At 40.3% G+C, this 24116-nt stretch overlaps 1 protein-coding gene and 1 long non-coding RNA gene across 2 annotated transcripts in view; one reads left to right on the top strand and one right to left on the bottom strand.

Moving 5' to 3' along the window:
• LOC126069617 (uncharacterized) overlaps positions 1-15718 on the bottom strand; it is a 30739-nt gene extending 15021 nt beyond the window's left edge. Inside the window, exon 1 of the long non-coding RNA XR_007515983.1 lies at positions 15687-15718. This is a non-coding gene — a long non-coding RNA (uncharacterized LOC126069617). The remainder of the gene's footprint in view (positions 1-15686) is intronic.
• CLIC2 (chloride intracellular channel 2) overlaps positions 1-24116 on the top strand; it is a 43318-nt gene that overhangs the window by 12194 nt on the left and 7008 nt on the right. The gene's annotated exons all lie outside the window — the stretch shown is intronic.

Raw genomic sequence — 24116 nt, forward strand, 5'->3', positions numbered from 1 at the left:
TCCAACAGTAGCCAAGTATACTTTCTTTTCCAATGCACATGAAACATTCTCCAGAATAGACCACATATTAGGCCAAAAAGCAAGCCTTAATAGAATCCAAACCACTGAAATATTACAGAGCATCTTTTCTGACCATAAAGGCATAAAAGTAGAAATCAATAACCAAAAAAGCAAGGAAAAAAAATCAAACACATGGAAACTGAACACCGCCTTGTTCAAAAACTACTGAGTTATAGAAGAAATTAAGCACAGAACAAATAATAAAAACACATCCTACCAGAACCTTTGGGACACAGCAAAAGCAGTGCTCAGAGGTCAATTTATAGCAATATATGCACACATCCGAAAAGAAGAAAGGGCCAAAATCGAAACACTAACCCTACAACTTGAAAAAATAGAAAGAGAGCAGGAAAAGAAGCTCTCAGGCACCAGAAGAAGACAAATAATAAAATTAGAGCAGGATTAAATGAAATAGAAAATAGGAAAATAATTGAAAGCATTAACAAGACCAAAATCTGGTTCTTTGAAAAGATCAACAAAATCAATAAATCACTGGCCAAACTGACAAAAGGAAAACAGGAAAGGAAGCAAAAAACCCAAATAAGAAATGAGATGGGCAATATCACAACAGATTCAACTGAAATTAAAAGAATCATAACAGAATACTATGAAAAATTGTACTCTAACAAGTTTGAAAACCTAGAGGAAATGACCAAATTTCTAGAAACACACTACTCACCTAAACTAACACAAACAAAGTTAGAACAACTAAATAAACCTATAACAAAAGAAGATATTGAAAAGGTAATTTTAAAACTCCCAGCACAAAAAAAGCCTGGGCCTTGACGGTTTCACCAGAGAATTCTACCAAACTTTCAGAGAAAAGTTAACACCACTACTACTAGAGGCATTTCAGAGCACAGATAAGGATGGAATACTCCCAAACTCATTCTATGAAACTAGCATAACCCTGATTGATATATATATATACATAAATTTTTTGTCTATATATATATATAGACAAATATCCCCAAAAAATATAGACATAAAAACCCTCAACAAAATTCTAGTCAATAGAATTCAACAACATATCAAAAAAATAATTCACCATGGCCAAGTGGGATTCATACCAGGTATGCAAGGATGGTTCAACATTAGAAAAACAATTAATGTAATCCACCACATAAATAAAACAAAAGACAAGAATCACATGATTTTATCAATTGATGCAGAAAAGGCATTTGACAAAGTTCAACACCCACTGATGATAAAAACTCTCAGCAAAATAGGAATAGAAGGAAAATTCCTCAACATAATAAAGGGCATTTATACAAAGCCAACAGCCAACATCACCCTAAATGGAGAGAGCCTGAAAGCATTCCCCTTGACAGCGGGAACCAGACAAGAATGCCCTTTATCACCACTCTTATTCAACATTGTGCCGGAGGTCCTAGCCAGAGCAATTAGGCTAGAAAAAGAAATAAAAGGCATCCAAATTGGTAAGGAAGAAGTAAAAGTATCTCTATTTGCAGATGATATGATCTTATACACAGAAAACCCCAAAGAATCCACAAAAAAACTACTGGAACTAACAGATTTCGGCAAAGTATCAGGATACAAGACAAGTATACAAAAATCAGTTGGATTCCTCTACACCAACAAAGAGAACTTCGAAGAGGAAATCACCAAATCAATACCATTTACAACAGCGCCCAAGAATATAAAATACTTAGGAATAAATCTAACCAGAGATATAAAAGACCTATACAAAGAAAACTACAAGACACTACTGCAAGAAACCAAAAGAGACTTACGTAAGTGGAAAAACATGCCTTGCTCATGGATAGGAAGACTCAACATTGTGAAAATGTCAGTTCTACCCAAAGCAATCTACAGATACAATACAATCCCAATCCAAATTCCAATGGCATTTTTTAATGAGACAGAGAAACAAATCACCAACTTCATATGGAAAGGGAAGGGGCCCTGGATAAGTAAAGTATTACTGAAGAAGAACAAAGTGGGAGGCCTCACACTACCTGATTTTAGAATCTATTATACCACCAAGGTAGTCAAAACAGCCTGGTACTGGTACAACAATAAATACATAGACCAATGGAACAGAACTGAGAACCCAGATGTAAATTTTCATCCACCTATGACCAGCTGATATTTGACAAAGGCCCAGTCTGTTAATTGGGAGAAAAGACAGTCTCTTTAACAAATGGTGCTGGCATAACAGGATATCCATTTGCAAAAAAAAAGAAACAAGACCTATACCTCACACCATGCACAAAAACGAACTCAAAATGGATCAAAGACCTAAATATAAAACCTAAAATGATAAAGATCATGGAAGAAAAAATAGGGACAACTCTAGAAGCCCTAATACATGGCATAAACGGAATATAAAACATGACTAACAATGCACAGACACTGAAAGAGAAACCAGATAACTGGGAGCTCTTAAAAATCAAACACTTATGCTCATCAAAAGTCTTCACCAAAAGAATCAAAAGATAACCTACAGACTGGGAAAAAATTTTTGGTTACAACATATCTGATCAGGGACTAATCTATAAAATGTACAAGTTGCTGCAAAACCTCGGCAACAAAAAGACAAATAACCCAATTAAAAAATAGGCAAAGAATATGAACAGACACTTCATCAAGAAGACATTCAGGCGGCTAACCGATACATGAGGAAATGCTCACGATCATTAGCCATTAGAGAAATGCAGATCAAAACTATAATGACATACCATCTCAACCCCAACAAGGCTAGCATTAATCCAAAAAACACAAAATAATAAACGTTGGAGAGGCTGTGGAGAGACTGGAACACTTACACACTGCTGATGGAAATGTGAAATGGGACAACCACTTTGGAAATCGATTTGGCGTTTGCTTAAAAAGCTAGAAATAGAAGTACCATACTATCCAGCGATCACACTCCTTGGAATATATCCTAGAGAAATAAGAGCCGTCACACGGATAGATATATGCATACCCATGTTCATTGCAGCACTATTCACAATAGCAAAAAGATGGAAGCAACCTAGGTCCCCATCAAAGAACGAATGGGTAAACAAATTATGGTATGTTCACACAATGGAATAGTACACAATGATAAAGAACAACGATGAATCCTCGAAACATCTCATAACATGGATGAATCTGGAAGGCATTATGCTGAGTGAAATTTGTCAGCCAAAAAAGGACAAATATTGTATGAGACCACTATTATAAGAACTCAAGAAAAGATTTAAACACAAAAGAAAACATTCTTTGATGGTTATGAGGGTGGGGAGAGAGGGAGAGGGGTATTCACTAACTAGATAAAAATAGTAGACAAGAATTATCTTAGGTGAATTATCTTAGGACGACACACAATACAGGGGAAGTCAACACAACTGGACTAAACCAAAAGCTAAGAAGTTTCCTGAGTACAACCAAAAACTTCGAGGGGCAGTGTAGTATGGGTGGAGATCTGGGGACCATGGTTTCAGGGGACATCTAGGTCAATTGGCATTACAAAGCTTATAAGAAAATGTTCTGCATCCTACTTTAGTGACTGGCATCTGGGGTCTTAAAAGCTAGCAAGTGGCCATCTAAGATGCATCAATTTGTCCCAACCCCCCTGGAGCAAAGGAAAATGAAGAATACCAAAGACACAAGGAAAATATAAGCCCAGGAGACAGAAAGGGCCACATAAACCAGAGACTCCATCAGCCTGAGACCAGAAGAACTAGATGGTGCCTGGCTATCGCCAATGACTGCCCTGACAGGGAACACAACAGAGAGTCCCTGACAGAGCAGGAGAAATGTGGGGTACAGAACTCAAATTCACGTAAAAAGACAGACTTAATGGTTTGACTAAGACTGGAGGAACCCTGGAAGACATGGCCTCCAGATGCTCTGTTAACCCAGGACTAAAACCATTCCAGATGCCAACTCATCAGACAAAGATTAGACTGACTATAAGACAAAATGATACTTGTGAAGAGTATGCTTCTTAGTTCAACTAGATAAAAAAAATCAACTAGATACATGACATTAAATGGGCAACTCCTGTCGGGAGGTGAGATGAGAAGGCAGAAAGGGACACGAGCTGGTTGGATGGGCACGGGAAATCCGGGGTGGAAAGGAGGAGTGTGCTGTCACATTACAGAGAGAGCACCTAGGGTCACTAACAATGTGTGTATAAATTTTTGTATGAGAAACTAACCTGAACTGTAAATTTTCACTTAAAGCACAATAAAAAAAAAAGAACAAAGCCAGAACAGACCATCAGTTGCTCATATGCAAGTTCAAGTGGAAGTTGAAGAAAATTAGAACAAGTTCTCGAGAGCCAAAGTATGACCTTGAGAATATCTCACCTGAATTTAGAGACCATTTCAAGAATAGATTTGACACATTGAATGCTAAAGACCAAAGACCACACGATTTGTGGAATGACATCAAGGACATCATATATGAAGAAAGCAAGAGGTCATTAAAAAGACAGGAACAAAAGAAAAGACCAAAATGGATGTCAGAAGAGACTCTGAAATTTGCTTTTGAACATAGAGTAGCTAAAGCGAAAGGAAGGAATGATGAAGTAAAAGAGTTGAACAGATTTCAAAGGTGGTTCGAGAAGACAAAGTAAAGTATTATAATGAAATGTGCAAAGACCTGGAGATAGAAAACCAAAAGGAAAGAACAGGACATCAGGATTGCAGGAAGAGTCATTAACAGCCTGTGATATGAAAATGATACAACCTTGCTTGCTGAAAGTGAAGAGGACTTGAAGCACTTACTGATGAAGGTCAAAGACCGTGGCCTTCAATATGGATTACACCTCAACATAAAGAAAATAAATATCCTCACAAGTGAACCAATAAGCAACATCAGGATAAATGGAGAAAAGATTCAAGTTGTCAAGGACTTCATTTTACTTGTATTCACAATCAATTGCCATGGAAGCAGCAGTCAAGAAATCAAACAATGCATTGCATTGGGCGAATCTGCTGCTAAAGACCTCTTTAAAGTGTTAAAAAGCAATGATGTCACTTTAAGGTCTAATGTGTGCCTGACCCAAGCCATGGTGTTTTCAATCACCTCACATGATGTGAAAGCTGGACAATGGATAGAGAAGACAGAAGAAGAATTGATGCTTTCGAATTGTGATGTTGGTAAGAATATTGAATATACCATGGACTGCCAGAAGAGTGAAAAAAATCTATCTTGGAGGAAGTACACCCAGAAGGCTCCTTAGAAGCAACGATGGCAAGACTTCGTCTCACATACTTTGAATGTGTTATCAGGAGGGACCAGTTCCTGGAAAAGGACATCATGCTTGGTAGAGGGTCAGAGAAAAAGAGGAAGACCCTCAATTAGATGGTTTGACACAGTGGCTGCAACAGTGGGCTCAATCATAACAATTATTGTGAGGATGGCACAAGACAGGGCAGTGTTTCATTCTGTTGTACATAGGGTCGCTATGAGTTAGAACTGACTCAATGGCACTTAACAATAGCAAGAACTCTCTCTCCTTAAACCATCTGCTGCCCAATCTTTTTCTGTTCCCAAAGGTAACCAGTGAAAAAAAATCTATTGTGTATCTTTCCATATTTTTCTATGTTTGTATAGGCATAAGCATAATTTACTTTATAAATATTGCATCTTGCTTGCCTCACTTCAAATAACATTGTTAACATCCTTCAACACTACTGGTGTAGATTTAACTCACTCTTTTAATGGCTATATAATAACCCATGTCACAGTTTGCTGTAATTTGAACTATTCTTCTACTTATGGACATTTCCTTTCTTCCCAGTTTTTATCACTAGACATAGTATTGTGAATAACATCTTTATTCATATATCCTTATGTATTGATGCTTTAATTCCTGTGGCATAGATTGCCAGGAGTGAAATTCAAAGGGTGTTTTTTTATATGTTGACTGCTTTACCCAGCATATCTAACAACATCTGACAATAGTAGACATTATGTCTTTTTAAATTTGTCACAATCTGATGGGTGTAGAGATATCCCATTGATATGTTAATTTGCACTTCCCTGAATAGTAAGTGAATTTGAGCATCTTTAAATATTTTGGTTGATCCTTTATTTTTGTTCTTCTGTGAATTGTCTTGTCAAATCCTTCCAATTTTCTATTTCCTTCTGTATCAGGAACTGCGTTTAGCTTTGATAACCAGAGACGCAAAAAGTAATGGCTTAAATAAATAAGGACTATTCTTTTCTCACATGATAAGAAGTCCAGAAGTAGGCATTGTAGGGCTGGGATGACAGCTCCATAATGTCACTGGGGACCCTAACCAAACCCACTGTCATCGAGTCCATTCCAACTCATAGCAACCTAGGACAGAGTAGAACTGCCCATACGGTTTCCAAGGTTGTAAATCTTTATGGAAGCAGACTGCTCCCATGGAGCACGACCGACTTTTCAGTTAGCAGCTGAGTGCTTAAGTCCTGCTCCACCAGGGCTCCTTCATTTGGGGACCCAGGCTCCTAATATTTCTGTTTTGCCATCCTCCAGGTGTGGCTTCCATTCTCAAAGTTAACTCATGGTGACAATATGTCTGCTGGAGCTCCAGGCAACAGATCTAACATGCACACAGGAAGAAGGGAAAGGCAAGGGAAAGAAGATACAAGCCAGCTGAGTTACCCTTCCTTTTAAAGGAGCTTTCTCAGAAGCCACGCTCAACAACTTCTACTTACACCTCCTTGGCCAGAAGCAATTCACATACCATATTTTTACACAAATAACACTAGCCTTCTGCATTTGTTTGCTGCCGCTGTGCCCTTGCCTCACCCCCAGATATTTTCATAAGCGTACTATGCTAACTTTTTTTACAGCAAAATGTAGAAGAGGATTGGCATAGTGTAACCCGATGACAGTGGGTCCTAGCTGGTGCAACCCCTGGAGTCAATTGAGAGACACCAGGCCTTTGAGAAAGAAAAAAGTAGACTTTATGGCAAGTTGGTCAAGCAAGGAGCTGGGAGACTAAGTCTCAAATCAAGTTCCCTGAGGTTGGGGATTCTATGGCAGTTATAGGGTTTGGGATAGGGAACTTACCCATAATTCATGAAATTTCTGGGAATAGGTGGGCAATTCCAGGAACTAATTAACATGTATGGGGGGCAGTGGGGTGCAATATGGTGGCTGGGGGAGTGTGTGTTTGTTGGGGGGTATGACACATGAAGTTTATCAAAGGACAGCTTTGCAGCTTATAGCTCATGTCCGAATGGAGGGGAGGGGTATTACTGAAGTGGCCTTGAGCAGAGAAGCAGTAAGATGACCTTGGGCTATGATGGAAGTGTGATGGGAGGAGGGGGATGAGTTTAACCTTGTCTGTTACATTCCGGGAGGGGGGAACAGTTTAACCTTGTTGGTTACATTCCCTCCTCTGGTTTTCAAGGTCTTCAATCTTGAAGATAGATCTTTATGTAAGTGGTAGTTCAGACCTCCAGAACTTTTGAGCTTGCTGACTGGTGTAAACATATACATCATAGGATCTGAGGTTTGTTGAGTGAACAGGAATGTGGTCAAAGGTCTGAAGCATCATGATGTTCACAGCTGCTAGGCAATTTTGAATGAACCTAGTAAGACAGTTTAAGAGGCAGGGCAAAAATAGACAGATTAGTGAAAGAATTATTAGTGGAGTAAAAAGGGGCCAGAGCCAGTGGAAGCTGGGAAGCAGGGAAAGTTATCCATGACCACCAATCGGACGGAGTCTCTCCAGCTGTAGGCTGGCGAAGGGGACGTGTTCTAATTTGTGGAGACTGACTTCTACTTCATGGCTGGTGTTTATCCAGGTACAGCAAGTGGTGTTGGCTACAGCACAGATGCCCCCTTCTTTGGTAAGATATAGTCAAGAGCAATCTAGTGGTCCATTATGACCCTAACCAGGGAATTTAAGGAAGTTTGCTGGGCTTTTACAGCTCGGCTGGTAGTTTTGGAAAGGACGTGAATAGTGTCTGATAAGTCTAATACCGTGTCTTGAAGAGCTTGCAAGCTGAGGGAAAACTGTAAATATTTGAATGATAAACCAACCAACACCAGTTTCAGTTATGGGATTATGCCTGGTTCTAGTTAAGTCCCATCCAGTTTCATCAGAGTTGTCTGAGGTATGAGTTTCTCTTTTTTTCCTCCAGGAGTTAGTAGATGGTTTCATTAGCAGAGTGAGGTTATAAGGGGAAGTGATAACCATACAGAAGGATGCTATTCCAAGGGTGCAAGTACTGAGCACAACCCAAGGCAAGAAGCACTTGTAAGCAATAGAATGGAATGTTTGACTCTGAGATTTACTATAATTACTGGAAAGAAATGAATATTCAGGCAGTGTGCAAATACAAGTACGGCTTGCAACTTTGTAGTTGTTTCTCTCTAAACAAAACCAGGAGTTGGCAGTGTCATTGAACTAATTATCCCAGCTTTGTGTTATGCTATAGTTATTAATGACACAGCCTGGATAAGTTCCCCTAGGTTAATAAGGCCAGTTAGATTTTGTAGGTGTTTCATTCCTTCTACAAAGGTGGACTAATTAGTCCAAGTAAAATTGCCTATACTGTCTGAGTCTATAACCCGGTAAAATATATTTTTGATTTTAAAGCAAGGAGTGGTAACACTTGCTTTTCAGGCTCTTACCTCTAAGACAGGGCTATCAAAAGTGTCGTTATAGGTGGAAGGCTGTACCTTCTTTAGGTGTATAACATCAGGTGTTAGAACTGCCCAGGGGACATGGAGACTTTCCACGGTGGTGGCAGAGGCTGACATACCCAACAGTCAGTGAGATTCCCTCCAGTGGCTACTGATTGGATTAGTTACTTTAAGTCCTGCACAGGCTCACATGTCCAGTTGTTTTGTTGAGGTTGTTCTTGTTGCAGAGGATCTTCCAGGGGCAGCACAGGTTGGAGGCGAGTGTGATACACCCAAGCTTTGATGTTTAGCTGTTGGTGGGTGGTTAAAAGAACAGTGTACGGTCCACTCCACCAGAGTTCAAGGGGCTCTGCTTTCCGGGTGGGGCTATTTTTGAACCCCTGAGGGAAAACAGTCCAGCAATATTGTTGTTTTTCCTGTGGATAGGGTTCCTCCCAGTCAAAGGTAAATATTTCCTGAGATTCAGGAGTTAAAAGTATGCAGAAGAAGGCATCCTTCAGGTCTAGCACAGTAAACCAGGCATAGTCTGGAGACAGGGAGGTTAGAAGAGTGTAAGGGTTTGGAACCATAGGGTACAGGTCTTCAGTTACTTGATTGTGCCTAAGTCCTGCATAAAGTGATATTCTTCTGTTTTCGGCTTCTTTACTGGGAGCACTGGAGTGTTGAAAACAGAGTTACATGGGTAGATGAGCCCTGCTTGTGGAAGTCTTTTAAATTGGGGTTGGAGACTGACCCTAGCTTCTAACTTTGAAGGGTGTTGTTTAAGATGAGGGGTATGGTTCCAAGTTTAAGCTTTACTTGGACGGAATCTGCATTTTGAGCTCAGCCTGGCTCCCCTTTAGCCCAGACTAGTGGGTTAACAGCATTTATAATTTCTTCTGGTATTTTGGGGGAGGAATCCCTGGGGCTAGGGGATAAAGCTAACAGAAAAGCCTGGAGCTTCCATCCATTTTCAGGCAGGACCTGCAGGCTCAGTTTTCCTTCTGAAAAGCTGATCTGAGCATTTAGTTTTGATAACAGGTCCTGTACGGGAAATGGAATAGGGCATTCTGGCATGTATAGAATGCTACAAGTCAGGGAGGTTTCTCCTACCTGGCACTTCATAGGCTGTAGAAAGGTCTTGTAGAAGGCTTTCCTGTTACCCCCATTACTTGTGTAGTTCAGAGAGAAGGCGATCCTTTCAAGTGATCCCAAATAATAGATTGCTCCTGTATCGACAAAATCTACAAGGTTATTTTCCACCTTTAATGTAACCAGGGGCTCGGTGGATGAAGCTTGGAGGTGGGTGGATGCCCCCAGTCCTCGTGAGTCTGGATCTTCGGGCTTGGCAGATTAAAGCAGCTCAGGGGTAGCTGAGCTTCGGCTGGGTTTCCATTTCAGACGTTCCTTCTTCCAGTGCCCCTCCTGTATTACAATAAGCACATTGATTTTGACCTAGTTGGGGGAGGCTCCTTGACAATGCCCGGGGCAATTGTCCCTTCAAATGGTTATGTTGGCCAGGTTTGAAAGGGCCCTGAGCCAGAGTGGCCATGAGGAAAGCTGCTTGCTGTTTGAATTTCTGGGTTTCTTTCTTTTCCTGGGCCTGGTCTGTGTTGGTATATACTTTAAAGGCTATTTCAACTAATTGTGCTTTACTCATACCTAGACTGCCCTCGACATTTTGTAACTTCATTCTAATGTCTGCTGCACTTTGCCCAATAAATTCCATGTTTATCATTTTTGCATTCTCTGGATTTTCTGGGTCTACATCTGTGTATTGTCAAAACGCAACAAAAATTCTTTCAAGGAAGGTAGCTGGATCCTCAGTTGGTCCTTGAGGGACCTCATAGAACTTATTTAATTTTTTTTGGTTTTGGAGTGCCTCCTTTCAACCCCACAACAAAATAAATCTGAAAATGGTCGAGCCTGCCATTTCCCAGAGGATCACTTAGGGTTCCAGCTAGGCTCAGAAGATATTGCTAAATCAGGAGCTTGTTCAATGGAGTTGTTGGGCTGATGAAGGTGCTCCACTTCTTCCCTGGCTTTTCATAAGACTAATTTCCGCTCCTCTGGGCTCAAAAGAATATCCAAGAGTGCCTGACAATCAGCCCAGGTAGGGCGATGGGTAGCGAAGATGGAGGTAAAAAGATCTGCCATACATTATGGGACCTCTCGATAAGGAGGGAGATTATTTTTCCAGTTGAACAAATCAGATGTAGAGAATGGAGTGTGTACACAGACTAATCCCAGAGTTCCATTTTCTTCCTGTTCAGTAGGAACTTGTTTTAGTGGATAATGCCCTGCTGCCTGTTGCCCTGTTTCGGGTAGGAAAGTCCACTGTCTAAACATCGTACCACTTCACGTGTGCAGTGGGGAAACCATTTCTGAGGTTGGCTCTGCTGGCCCAGGTGGTTCTGGCAGATACAAGGGTAGCACTGATGGCAGAGGAAGAGGAGACAAATCATCTTCCCCTGGAGAATCAAAGACCTTTTGTCTCTTTACCTCAGTTTGAACCATAATTTTCCATTGCTTTTGAATGTTTCTGTTGTTATACAAGGACCTAAAGACATCAACATACATTTTCTCATCCCATTTACTTTTCTGGCAATTCTTTTGGGCTCATCCCTGGCTCTTAAGTCACTCACCCTCTCAGAAGCCCTTAGGTACTTGTGACACCATTCGCACAGTACTTACCAGATCAGGAGCCTTACCCAGAACCCATTTCTCAGTCTCAAAAAAAGGAGCCACTGCGGGTCCAGGCACAGCTCCAGCTGCAAAAGTCAGTTATGCCATCGCCTCCCAGAAAAATTAGCCAGTGCACGCTGAGGAGAGGCAGTCATGCCTAGTGGCCAGAGGTGCTCCCAGGAGCCAGGAGCCAAAGTTAGAAGGAGAAAAAAGGTTCCATCTGGGTCACCAGAATTTGTAACCCGATTAGGGTGGGTCCTGCCTGGTATGACCTCTTGAGTCAATTGAGAGACACCAGGCCCTTGAGAAACAGAAAGAAGACTTTACTGCAAGCTGGTCAAGCGAGGAGCTGGGAGACTAAGTCTCAAATCAAGCTCCCTGAGGTTGGGGATTCTAGGGCAGTTATAGGGTTCGAGATAGGGAACTTATGCATAGTTTATGAAGTTTCTGGGAATAAGTGGGCAACTCCAGGAACTAATTAACATGTATGGGGCTGCAACAGGGGGTGCAATATGGTGGCTGGGGGCATGTGTTTTTTGGGGGGTATGACACATGAAGCTTATCTAAGGATAGCTTTGCAGCTTATTGCTCACTTCCGAATGGAGGGGGGCAGTTAGTGAAGTGGTCTTGAGCAGAGAAGCAGTAAGACAACCTTGGGCTTCTACACGGAATGCCTTATCAGGAACTCACAGACCCTGGGTGTGATGGGAGGAGGGGAAACAGTTTAACCCTGTTGGTTACATTCCAGGAGAGGGAAGAGTTGAACCCTGTCCGTTACAATGGCAGCACTTGTGAGGGTGCCTCATGGGGGGGAGGTCGCCACTGGCAAACAAATGCAGGAGGCACGTGTTATTCGTGTGAAAATATGGTAGTCATATCTAAGTAATAAGACAACCTATGAAATGTAGTTTTTATCCAGGCACCTTGCCATCCTTAACAAAATATCAGAGCTCGGTTAATTAAAAAAGAAAGGTAAAGTGGTACATAATAGTGTTATCTGCCACAGCCACCACCCCAATCATCCAGGTAAATGTGTGCATCCTTCTTTCCCTACATGGAAAACACTCCCAAGGAAGATAACTTCCAAGTCCCATACGATTACTGCATCTAGTTCAAAGTCAAGGATCTTTTGGTTAGGTTCAATGTCTCCATTAGATATTAATGGTCTAGCAATCAAATGAATTAAAAGATGAACTGTCTCCACTCACTCTTTGACACACTCAATATTCAGTGGTGGATCAGGAATTGGATAATTGGAATAAAAACTATTTTCAAAAGGGAATTTTAGATAACACACAACAGTCACTGGTCTATAACAGTTACCATTCTCCTCTTGGTAACAAACACCAAAAAAAAGTTATCTTTATAAGGCCCTCAGAATAGCATTTAGTTTGCCATATTGCCAGATAAGGGGACCCTTCCACATGGACTCTGTTTCATCTAATTTTTAAAAACGTATTAGACACTCAACAAGACAGACCAAAAAAAAAATTTTTTTTTAATGGGCAAGGGACTTGAATAGACATTTCTCCAAAGAATAAATACAAATGGCCAATAAGCACATGAAAAGATGCTCAACATCATTAATCATTAGGGAAATGCAAATCAAAACCACAATGAGATACTACTTTGCCCCCATTAGGATAGCTATTATCAGAAAAATGGAAATTGACAAGTGTTGGAAAGGATGTGGAGAAATTGTAACCCTCATCCATTGCTATGAGTATGGTGGCTCCTCAAAAAGTTAAACATAGAACTACCATGTGATCCAGCAATTCCACTCTTAGGTATATACCCAAAAGAATTAAAAGCAGGGACTCAAATAGATGCTTGTACACCAATGTTCATTGCAGCATTATTAACAATAGCCAAAATGTGGAAACAACCCAAGTGTCCATCAACAGATGAATGGATAAATAAAATATGATATATATATAAAAAAAAATTTATACATAGACTTAAATATTATGCAGCCATAAAGAAAAATGAAGTTCTGATATATGTCACAAAGTGGATGAACCTTGAAAACATGCTGAGTGAAATAAGTCAGACTCAAAAAAGACAAATATTGTATGATGCCCAAAACTCATAGCTGTCGAGTCGATTCCTATTCATAGCGACCCTATAGGACAGAGTAGAACTGCCCCATAGGGTTTCCAAGGAGCGGCTGGTGGATTCGGACACCTGTCCTTTTGTTTAGCAGCCAAGCTCTTGACCATTGTGCCACCAGGGCTCCTGTATAAAAGATCCCACTTATATGAAATATTCAGAATAGGCAAATGCATAGAGCCCAAAGTTTATTAGTAGTTACCAGAGGCAGGTGAGAGGAGAAAATAGGGAGGTATTGTTAAGGGGTACTGAGTTTACGTTAAGGGTGATGAAAAATTTGGTAACGGATAATGGTGATGGTTGCACAACGTGGTGACCATAATCAATGTCACTGAATTGTACATGTAAAAATGGTTAAAATGGCAAGTGTTTTGTATGTATATTTCACCACAATAATATTTTTTAAGTAAGAAAACAGGAAGGGAGGGAGGGAGAGACGGACAGATACACGTTTCGTACCTGCCAAAAAATCACCCTTCAGAAGTGGAACCAAGGCTTGTTTGTAAATGCACTGTGGTAGCTTGGAGAAGGGAGAGTTGCCCACTCTTCAGTGGCTATGGGCTGCCATCTCCTTACAACTACTTAGGGTTCACAGAGTGTCATAACACAGTAGGGTGAGTCCTAATCTCATCTGAATGGTGTCTTATAAAAGAGAACAGACACAGAGAGACACAAGGGAAAGACGTTATGTGAAGATGCATCCGCAAGCCAAGGAATTCCAAGCTTTTCTGGAAGGACCGGAAGCTAAGACAGAGCAGGGAACAGTTTCTCTCTCAGAGCCTTCAGAATGAATCAACAGGACTGATACCCTGATTTGTACTTCTAGCCTCTAGAATGGTGAGACAATAAAAAAAAAAAAAAACTAAATTTAAATTTAAAAACCTATTAGAGATCCACATAAGTGAAAATGGTGGAGTAGGGACAGCCAAAACTTGTCCATCAAAAAAATGCAATGAATAAACTGGAAAAAAAGTTAGAATCAACTTTTAACTCTAGAATCCAATAAAAAACTTAGAGCAGCTAGGGGAATGCTTAATAAAGAAAACAAATAACTGAATTTCAGTAAGAGAGCTCAGTTGCCATCCCCCACTCCTCAGTTCAGCAACAGCCTTGAAGATGGCAGTCCACGTTCTGGATGCAGCTTGCTGGTACCAGAAGGAGTAATATGGACATTATTCTCAAATAATTGTGGTTGTGTGTTTTGACCTGTCTGGAGGAGCCCCGGTGGCACAGTTGTTAAGAGCCATGGCTGCTAACCAAAATGTCAGCAGTTTGAATCCACCAACACCTCCTTGGAAACCCTATGGGGGAGTTCTACTCTGTCCCATAGGGTCACTATAGGATCGCTATGAGTTGGAATCAACTCAACCACATCTAACAACAACAAAAACGTATGCATGCGAAAGCTTGGCAATGAAATACCGAAGAATTGATTCACTTGAATTATTGTATTGGCAAAGAATATTGAATACAACATGGACTGCCAGAAGAACAAATATATCTGTTTTGGAAAAAGTACAGCCAGAATGCTCCTTGGAAGCAAGGATGGTGACACTTTGTGTCATGTACTTTGGACATGTTATCAGGAGGGACCAGCCCTGGAGAAGAATGGCATGTTTGGGAAAGTAGAGTGTCAGTGTAAAAGAGAAAGACCCTCAACAAGATGGATTTTCACTGTGGCTGCAACAATGGGCTCAAATATAGCAACGACTGTGAGTATGGCACAGGACTGGGCAGTTTCGTTCTGTTGTACATAGGGTCACTATGAGTTGGAACTAACTCGACAGCACCTAACAACAACAACAACAACAACGGTTTGAATTAATAACAACTTACTGTATTTTCATGCAATTAACTCACACCTTTTACATTTGTTTGCCAGCCATACCCTCCCCTGCATGGCATTTTTATAAGTGCTGTTATGACAGTTTTATTACATGTTTCTGTAAAAATATTAGCATAATGTTGTTACGAAAATACCTCTTGAGGGGAGTGCGTGGTTGGCAAACAAATGTAGAAGGTGCAATTTGCCTAAAATACAATAGTTTCAATAATATACAAAAACTTTGCTTTTTTATATCTTCATCCCCCTTTATTTTCTCATTGTTACAAATTACATCTTTATACACTTTGTGCCCATTCACGTAGTTTTACAATTACTTTTATGCATTTGTCTTTTAAAGCATATAAGAAAAAAAAAACAGGAGTTACAAACCAAAAATATAATAAAACTAGTTTACATATTTACCTATGTAGTTTACTTTTACTGGTGTTCTTCTTTTTTTCATACGGCTTCGAATTACTGTCTACTGTCCTTTAATTTCCACCTGAAAAGAGTCCACAAATCTGTCTTGGAAGAAGTACAACCAGAACGCTCCTTAGAAGCAAGGATGGTGAGACTATGTCTCACATACTTTGGACATGTTATCAGTAGGAACCAGTCCCAGGATAAGGACATAATGCTTGGTAAAGTACAGGGTCAACGAAAAAGAGAAAGACCCTCAATGAGATGGATTGACACAGCAGCTGCAACAATGGGCTCAAGCATAACAACAACTGTGAGAATGGCGCAGCACCAAGCAGTGTTTCGTTCTATTGCGCATAGGGTCGCTATGAGTCAAAACTGACTCAACGGCACCTGACAACAACAAAATGAATTGGGGAATATTCTTTTTTATCTTCTGTGGAACAAGTTATATAAGATGGGGATTATCTTTTCCTTAATGGTTTGGGAAACTTGCCTTAAAAAAAAATCAGGTGGGGCGTAGCCAAGATGGCGGAATAGACAGACACTTCCAGCAAGCCCTCTTTATGACAAAGACCTGAAAAAACAAGTGAAACGAGTATATTTGTGACAAACTGGAAGCCCCGAGCTTCAAAGGCAAGCTTAGAAAACGAGCTGAGGGGCAGGGGGAGGAAGAGACGGTTCAGAAGCGGAGAGGAGTTACCGGACCTGAATCACAGGGAGCCCTCAGGCACCATTCCCGGAGCCACAGTGGCAGGCTGGTACTTGCGTTCAGTCGCAGTCTGGAGAAGCAGACAGCCTCACAGCCTACTCACACCTCCGGAACCTGAGAAGAACAGCGCTCTCTGCAAAAGCTAAGTACTTGCGTATATTTTAATTTGCCACCCCCACCCCCAAGCCGGATGCAGCAGCTGAATTCCCTGGGCCTGAGATAGGCACTGTTGAGCGCCTAAAGCCATCCTCCCAGCCTTGGAGAAGGGAAAAAATTTGGAATTGGGGGAAAGATAATTTGCTAGCTCCATTAACCAGGGGAGCTCAAGACAGAAGCGGCTCCTGTCCAGGCATAAACTGTCCATGGACTTTAAGCACCCTTCCCTTCTGCATGGACCTGTGTGGGCCTATTTTGGGAGAATAGGCCCTTGTTGGCAGACTCCAACCATTTCAGCCGTGCGGTGGAGAGGTGGGTGTTTGATGTTTGACATTGCTTTGCCTATTAAACAAGGTCCTCACCTACCCACACCAGGGACCTAAGGACTGGTAGCTCCACTCAGCTCACCCAGCCACCTGCGACAGGGGTCCAAGGATAACTGGTACCTCCCAGTCTTACGGCCAAAAACTTTGGGTGCCTGTGGTCCGTCTGCAGAACACACCACCTGCACACTCTAGGGAACAGGGGCATGCTTTCCTCAAAGAAACTCGGGGGTTGGTTCTCAACTCCCTGCCTTGTTCAGAGTGTGACCCCTTGCTGCAATCAGATATGGGTATATACGCCAATCACCCCTGCCCCTCTAAGACTGTAGGACAGAGCCTGTACCACACACTTGATGATCAGCTACCTGGAAACCTGACCTGAATTCATACAAGAAAAGTGAATAGACCGCTAGACTGATACACCTGAAAACAGCTCTAGCCATCTGGGGACAGGACGTAAGAGCTCCAGAGGCAAAAATAATCAAGCTAGCTCACTCAAGCAACCCATTTGGGTATATCAAGACAAAACAAAGCAAGAAGCTACGACACAGTAAGCAAGAATAAACTAATACAATAACTTATAGATGGCTCGGAGACAACAGTCAATATCAAGTCACATAAAAAAACAGACCATGATCACTTCAACAAGCTCTCAAAACAAAGAATCTAGGGATCTTTTAGATGAAAGTGCATTCCTGGAATCACCAGATGCAGAATACAAAAGTTTAATATACAGAACCCTTCAAGACATCAGGAAGGAAATGAGACAATGCGCAGAACAAGCCAAGAAACACACAGATAAAGCAACTGAAGAAATTAGAAAGATTATTCAGGAACATAATGAAAAGTTTAATAAGCTGGAAAAATCCATAGACAGACAGCAGTCAGAAATTCAGAAGATTAACAATAAAATTACAGAAGTAGACAACCCAATAGAAAGTCAGAGGAGCAGAACTGAGCAAGTAGAAGCCAGCATTTCTGAACTCGAAGATAAATCACTTGGCATTAATATATTTGAAGAAAAATCAGATAAAAGAATTTAAAAAAATGAAGAGACCTTAAGAGTCATGTGGGACTCTATCCAGAGAAATAACCCACGAGTGATTGGAGTACCAGAACAGGGAGGGATAACAGAAAATACAGAGAGAATTGTTGAAGATTTCTTGGCAGAAAACTTCCCTGATATCATGAAAGATGAGAAGATATCTATCCAAGATGCTCATCGAACTCCACATAAGGTAGATTTTAAAACAAAGTCACCAAGACATATTATAATCAAACTTGCCAAAACCAAAGATAAAGAGAGAATTATAAGAGCATTGAGGGATAAACAAAAAGTCACCTACAAAGGAGAGCCAATAAGAATAAGCTCAGACTACTTGGCAGAAACCATGCAGGCAAGAAGGCAATGGAATGACATATTTAAAAAATTGAAGGAAAAAAATTGCCTGCCAAGAATCATATATCCATCAAAACTGTCTCTTAAATATGAAGGTGAAATTAAGACATTTCCAGATAAACACAAGTTTAGGGAATTCATAAAAACCAAACCAAAAGTACAAGAAATACCAAAGGGAGTTCTTTGGTTAGAAAATCAATAATATCAGGTATCAACCCAAGACTACAACACTGAGCAGAGCACCCAGAAGTCAACCCAGACAGGGAAACCCCAAAAAACAAAGCAAGATTATAAAAAAAAAAAGCTCAAAACAGGTTAACAGCGGTGTTATTATATAAAAGAAAACAACATTAAAATAAAAAAAAGGGACTAAGAAATTTTAAAAAAATTAAAAATTTTTAAGAAATGTAATCATAGACCTTCCATATGGAGAGGAAGATACGGTGATACAAAGAAATAAACGTTAGGTTTAAATTTAGAAAAATAGGGGTAAATAATAAGATAACCACAAAGGAGACAAACTATCTTATCCATCAAAATAAAATCCAAGAAAAAAATAGAGACTCAGCAGAAACAAAATCCACAACAACAAATATGAGGAAAGGAAAATATATAGAGAAAATCTACTCAGCACATAAAATTAAGTGGGAAAAAGAAACTGTCAACAACACACAAAAAAAGACATCAAAATGATAGCACTAAATTCATTCCTATCCATAATTATGCTGAATGTAAATGGACTAAATGCACCAATAAACAGACAGAGAGTGGCAGAATGGATTAAAAAACACGATCCGTGTATATGCTGCCTACAAGAGACACACCTTAGACTTAGAGATACAAACAAACTAAAACCCAAAGGATGAAAAAAATATATATCAAGGAAACAACAATCAAAAAAAAGCAGGAGTGGCAATATTAATTTCTGACAAAATAGACTTTAAAGTTAAATCCAACCTAAAGGATAAGAAAGTACACTATATAAGGACTAAAGGGACAATACACCAAGAAGATATAACCATATTAAATATTTATGCACCCAATGACGGGGCTGCAAGATACATAAAACAAACTCTATCAGCATTGAAAAGTGAGATAGACAGCTCCACAATAATAGTAGGAGACTTCAACACACCACTTTCAGTGAAGGACAGGACATCCAGAAAGAAGCTCAATAAAGACACGGAAGATGTAAATGCCACAATCAACCAACTTGACCTCATAGACATATACAGAACACTCCACCCAACAGAAGCCAAGTATACTTTCTTTTCTAGTGCACATGGAACATTCTCTAGAATGGACCACATCTTAGGTCATAAAATAAGGCTTAGCAGAATCCAAAACATTGAAATATTACAAAGCATCTTCTCTGATGATAAGGCCATAAAAGTGGAAATCGATAACAGGAAAAGCACGAAAAAGAAATCAAACATGTAGAAACTGAACAATACCCTGCTCAGAAAAGACTGGATTTTAGAAGACATTCCCCCACGTGTCTCTCAGTTTTTCATACTGTGGGGACTTCCGTGTTGCTGTGATGCTGAAGCTATGCCACTGGTATTCAGATACCAGCAGGGTCACCCATGGAGGACAGGTTTCGGCTGAGCTTCCAGACTAAGACGGACTAGGAAGAAGGACCCGGTAGTCTACTTCTAAAAAGCATTACCCAGTAAAAACCTTATGAATAGCAGTGGAACATTGTCTGATATAGTGCTGGAAGATGAGCCCCCAGGCTGGAAGGCACTCAAAAGATGACTGGGTAAGACCTGTCTCCTCAAAGTGGAGTCGACCTTAATGACGTGGATGGAGTAAAGCTTTCGGGACCTTCATTTGCTGATGTGGCACCACTAAAAATGAGAAGAAACAGCTGCAAACATCCATTAATAATCAGAAACTGTAAAGTACAAAGTATGAATCTAGGAAAATTGGAAATCATCAAAAATGAAATGGAATGCATAAACATCAATATCCTAGGCATTAGTGAGCTGAAATGGACTGGTATTGGCCATTTTGACTAGGACAATCACATAGTCTACTATGCTGGGAATGACAACTCGAAAAGGCATGGTGTTGCATTCATCATCAAAAAGGAGGTTTCAAGATCTATGCTGAAGTACAATGCTGTCAGTGTTAGGATAATATCCATATGCCTACAAGGAAGACCCATTCATATGATTATTATTTAAATTTACACACCAACCACTAGGGCCAAAGATGAAGAAATAGAAGATTTTTATCAGCTGCTACAGTGTGAAATTGATCGAACATGCAATCAAGATGCATTGATAATTACTGGCGATTGGAATGCAAAAGTTGGAAACAAAGAAGAAGGATCACTAGTCGGAAAACATGGCCTTGGTGACAGAAAAAATGCCAGAGATCGAATGATAGAATTTTGCAAGATCAACGGCTTCTTCATTGCAAATACCTTCTTTTACCAACATAAACGGTGACTATACTCATGGCCCTTGTCAGATGGAATACACAGAAATCAAATTGACTATATCTGTGGAAAGAGATGATGGAAAAGCTCAATATCATCAGTCTAGAAAAAGGCCAGGGGCCGACTGTGGAATGGACCATCAATTGCTCATATGCAAGTTCAAGCTGAAATGGAAGAAAATCAGAGCAAGTCCACGAGAGACAAAATATGACCTTGAGTATATCCCATCTGAATTTAGAGACCATCTGAAGAATAGATTTGACGCCTTCAACACTAGTGACCGAAGACTAGATGAGTTGTGCAAGGATACCATACATGAAGAAAGCAAGAGGTCAAAGAAAAGACAGGAAAGAAAGAAAAGACCAAGAAGGATGTCAGAGGAGACTCTGAAACTTGCTCTTGAGTGTTGAGCAGCTAAAGCAAAAGGAAGAATTAATGAAGTAAAAGAACTGAACAGAAGATTTCGAAGGGCATCTCAAGAAGACAAATTAAAGTACTATAATGACATGTGCAAAGAACGAGAGATGGAAAACCAAAAGGGAATAATACGCTCAGCGTTTCTCACGCTGAAAGAACTGAAGAAAAAATTCAAGCCTCGAGTTGCAATAGTGAAGGATTCCATTGGGAAAATATTAAAAGACCCAGGAAGCATCAAAAGAAGATGGAAGGAATACACAGAGTCATTATAGCAAAAAGAATTAGTTGATGTTCAACCATTTCAAGAGGTGGCATATGATCAGGTACCGATGGCACTGAAGGAAGAAGTCCAAGTTGCTCTGAAGGCATTGGTGAAAAACAAGGCTCCAGGAATTGGTGGAATATCCACTGAGATGTTTCAACAAACATATGCAGTGCTGGAGGTGCTCACTCGTCTATGCCAAGAAACATGGAAGACAGCTTCCTGGCCAACTGACTGGAAGAGATCCATATTTATGCCTAGTCCCAAGAAAGGTGATCCAACCGAATGTGGAAATTATAGAACAATATCATTAATATCACACGCAAGCAAAATTTTGCCGAAGATCATTCAAAAACGGCTGCAGCAGTACATCAACAGCGAACTGCCAGAAATTCAGGCCGGTTTCAGAAGAAGACGTGGAACCAGGGATATCATTGCTGATGTCAGATGGATCCTGGCTGAAAGCAGAGAATACCAGAAGGATGTTTACCTGTGTTTTATTGACTATGCAAAGGCATTCAACTGTGTGGATCATAACAAACTATGGATAACACTACGAAGAATGGGAATTCCGGAACACTTAATTGTGCTCATGAGGAACCTTTACATAGATCAGGAGGCAGTTGTTTGGACAGAACATGGGGATACTGATTGGTTTAAAGTCAGGAATGGTGTGTGTCAGGGTTGTATTCTTTCACCATATCTATTTACTCTGTATGCTGAGCAAATAATCTGAGAAGCTGGACTATATGAAGAAGAACAGGGCATCAGGATTGGAGGAAGACTCATTAACAACCTGTGTTATGCAGACGACACAACCTTGCTTGCTGAAAGTGAAGAGGACTTGAAGCACTTACTAATGAAGATCAAAAGGCCACAGCCTTCAGTATGCATTGTACCTCAACATAAAGAAAACAAAAATCCTCACAACCGGACCAATGAGCAGCATCATGATAAACGGAGAAAAGATTGAAGTTGTCAAGGATGTCATTTTACTTGGATCCACAATCAACAGCCATGGAACCAGCAGTCAAGAAATCAAAAGACGCACTGCACTGCATTGGGTAAATCTGCTGCAAAGGACCTCTTCAAATGTTGAAGAGCAAAGATGTCACCCTGAAGACTAAGGTGCGCCTGACCCAAGCCATGGTATTTTCGATCGCATCATATGCATGTGAAAGCTGGACAGTGAATAAGGAAGGCCGAAGAAGAGTTGACGCCTTTTAATTATGGTGTTGCCGAAGAATATTGAATATACCATGGACTGCCAAAAGAACAAACAAACCTGCCTTGGAAGAAGTGCAGCCAGAATGCTCCTTAGAGGCAAGGATGGTGAGACTGCGTCTTATATACTTTGGAAATGTTGTCAGGAAGGATCAGTCCCTGGAGAAGGACATCATGCTTGGTAGAGTACAGGGTCAGCGGAAAAGAGGAAGACTCTCAACGAGGTGGATTGACACAGTGGCTGCAACAATGAGCTCAACCACAACAACCACTGTAAGGATGGCGCAGGACTGGGCATTATTTTGTTCTGTTGTGCATACGGTCGCTATGAGTAGGAACCGACTCTACAGCACCTAACAACAACAAGCACAACAGAGAATCCAATGAGAATGAAAACACTTCCTATCAGAACATTTTGGACACAGCAAAAGTGGTGCTCAGAGGCCAATTTATATCAACGAATGCACACATCCAAAAAGAAGAAAGGGCCACAATCAAATAATTATCCCTGCAACTTGAACAAATAGAAAGAGAGCAACAAAAGAAACCCTCAGGCACCAGAAGAAAACAAATAATAAAAATGAGAGCAGAACTAAATGAAATAGAAAACAGAAAAGTCAATTGAAAGAATTAACAAGACCAAAAGCTGGTTCTTTGAAAAAATCAACAAAATTGATAAGCCACTGGCCAAACTGACAAAAGAAAAACAGGGAGGAAGCAAATAACCCAAATAAGAAATGAGATGGGCGATATTACAACAGACCGAACTGAAATTAAAAGAATCACATCAGATTACTATGAAAAATTGTACTCTAACAAATTAGAAAACCTAGAAGAAATGGATGAATTCCTAGAAACACACTACCTACCTAAACTAACGCAGAGATAGTACAACAAAATAGAACCATAACAAAAGAAGAGATTGAAAAGGTAATCAAAAAACTCCCAACAAAAAAAAAGCCCTGGTCAGGACGGCTTCACTGCCGAGTTCTACCAAACTGTCAGAGAAGAGGTAACACCACTACTACTAAAGGTATTTCAGAGCATAAAAAAGGACGGAATACTACCAAACTCATATTATGAATCCAGCAAATCCCTGATACCAAAACCAGGTAAAGACACTATAAAAAAAGAAAATTATAGACCTTTTTTTTATACCCCTCATGAACATAGATGCGAAAATCATCAACAAAATTCTAGCCAACAGAATTCAACAGCATATCAAAAAAATAATTCACCATGACCAACTGGGATTCATACCAGGTATACAGGGAGGGTTCAACATTAGAAAAACAATTAATGTAATCCACCACATAAATAAAACAAAAAAAAAGAATCATATAATTTTATCAATTGATGCAGAAAAGGCATTTGACAACGTTCAACACCCATTCATGATAAAAACTCTCAGCAAAATAGGAATAGAAGGAAAATTCCTCAACATAATAAAGGGCATTTATACAAAGCCAACAGCCAACATCACCCTAAATGGAG

Source organism: Elephas maximus, chromosome X (assembly GCF_024166365.1).
Source record: "Elephas maximus indicus isolate mEleMax1 chromosome X, mEleMax1 primary haplotype, whole genome shotgun sequence".
NCBI classification, from domain to species: domain Eukaryota; kingdom Metazoa; phylum Chordata; class Mammalia; order Proboscidea; family Elephantidae; genus Elephas; species Elephas maximus.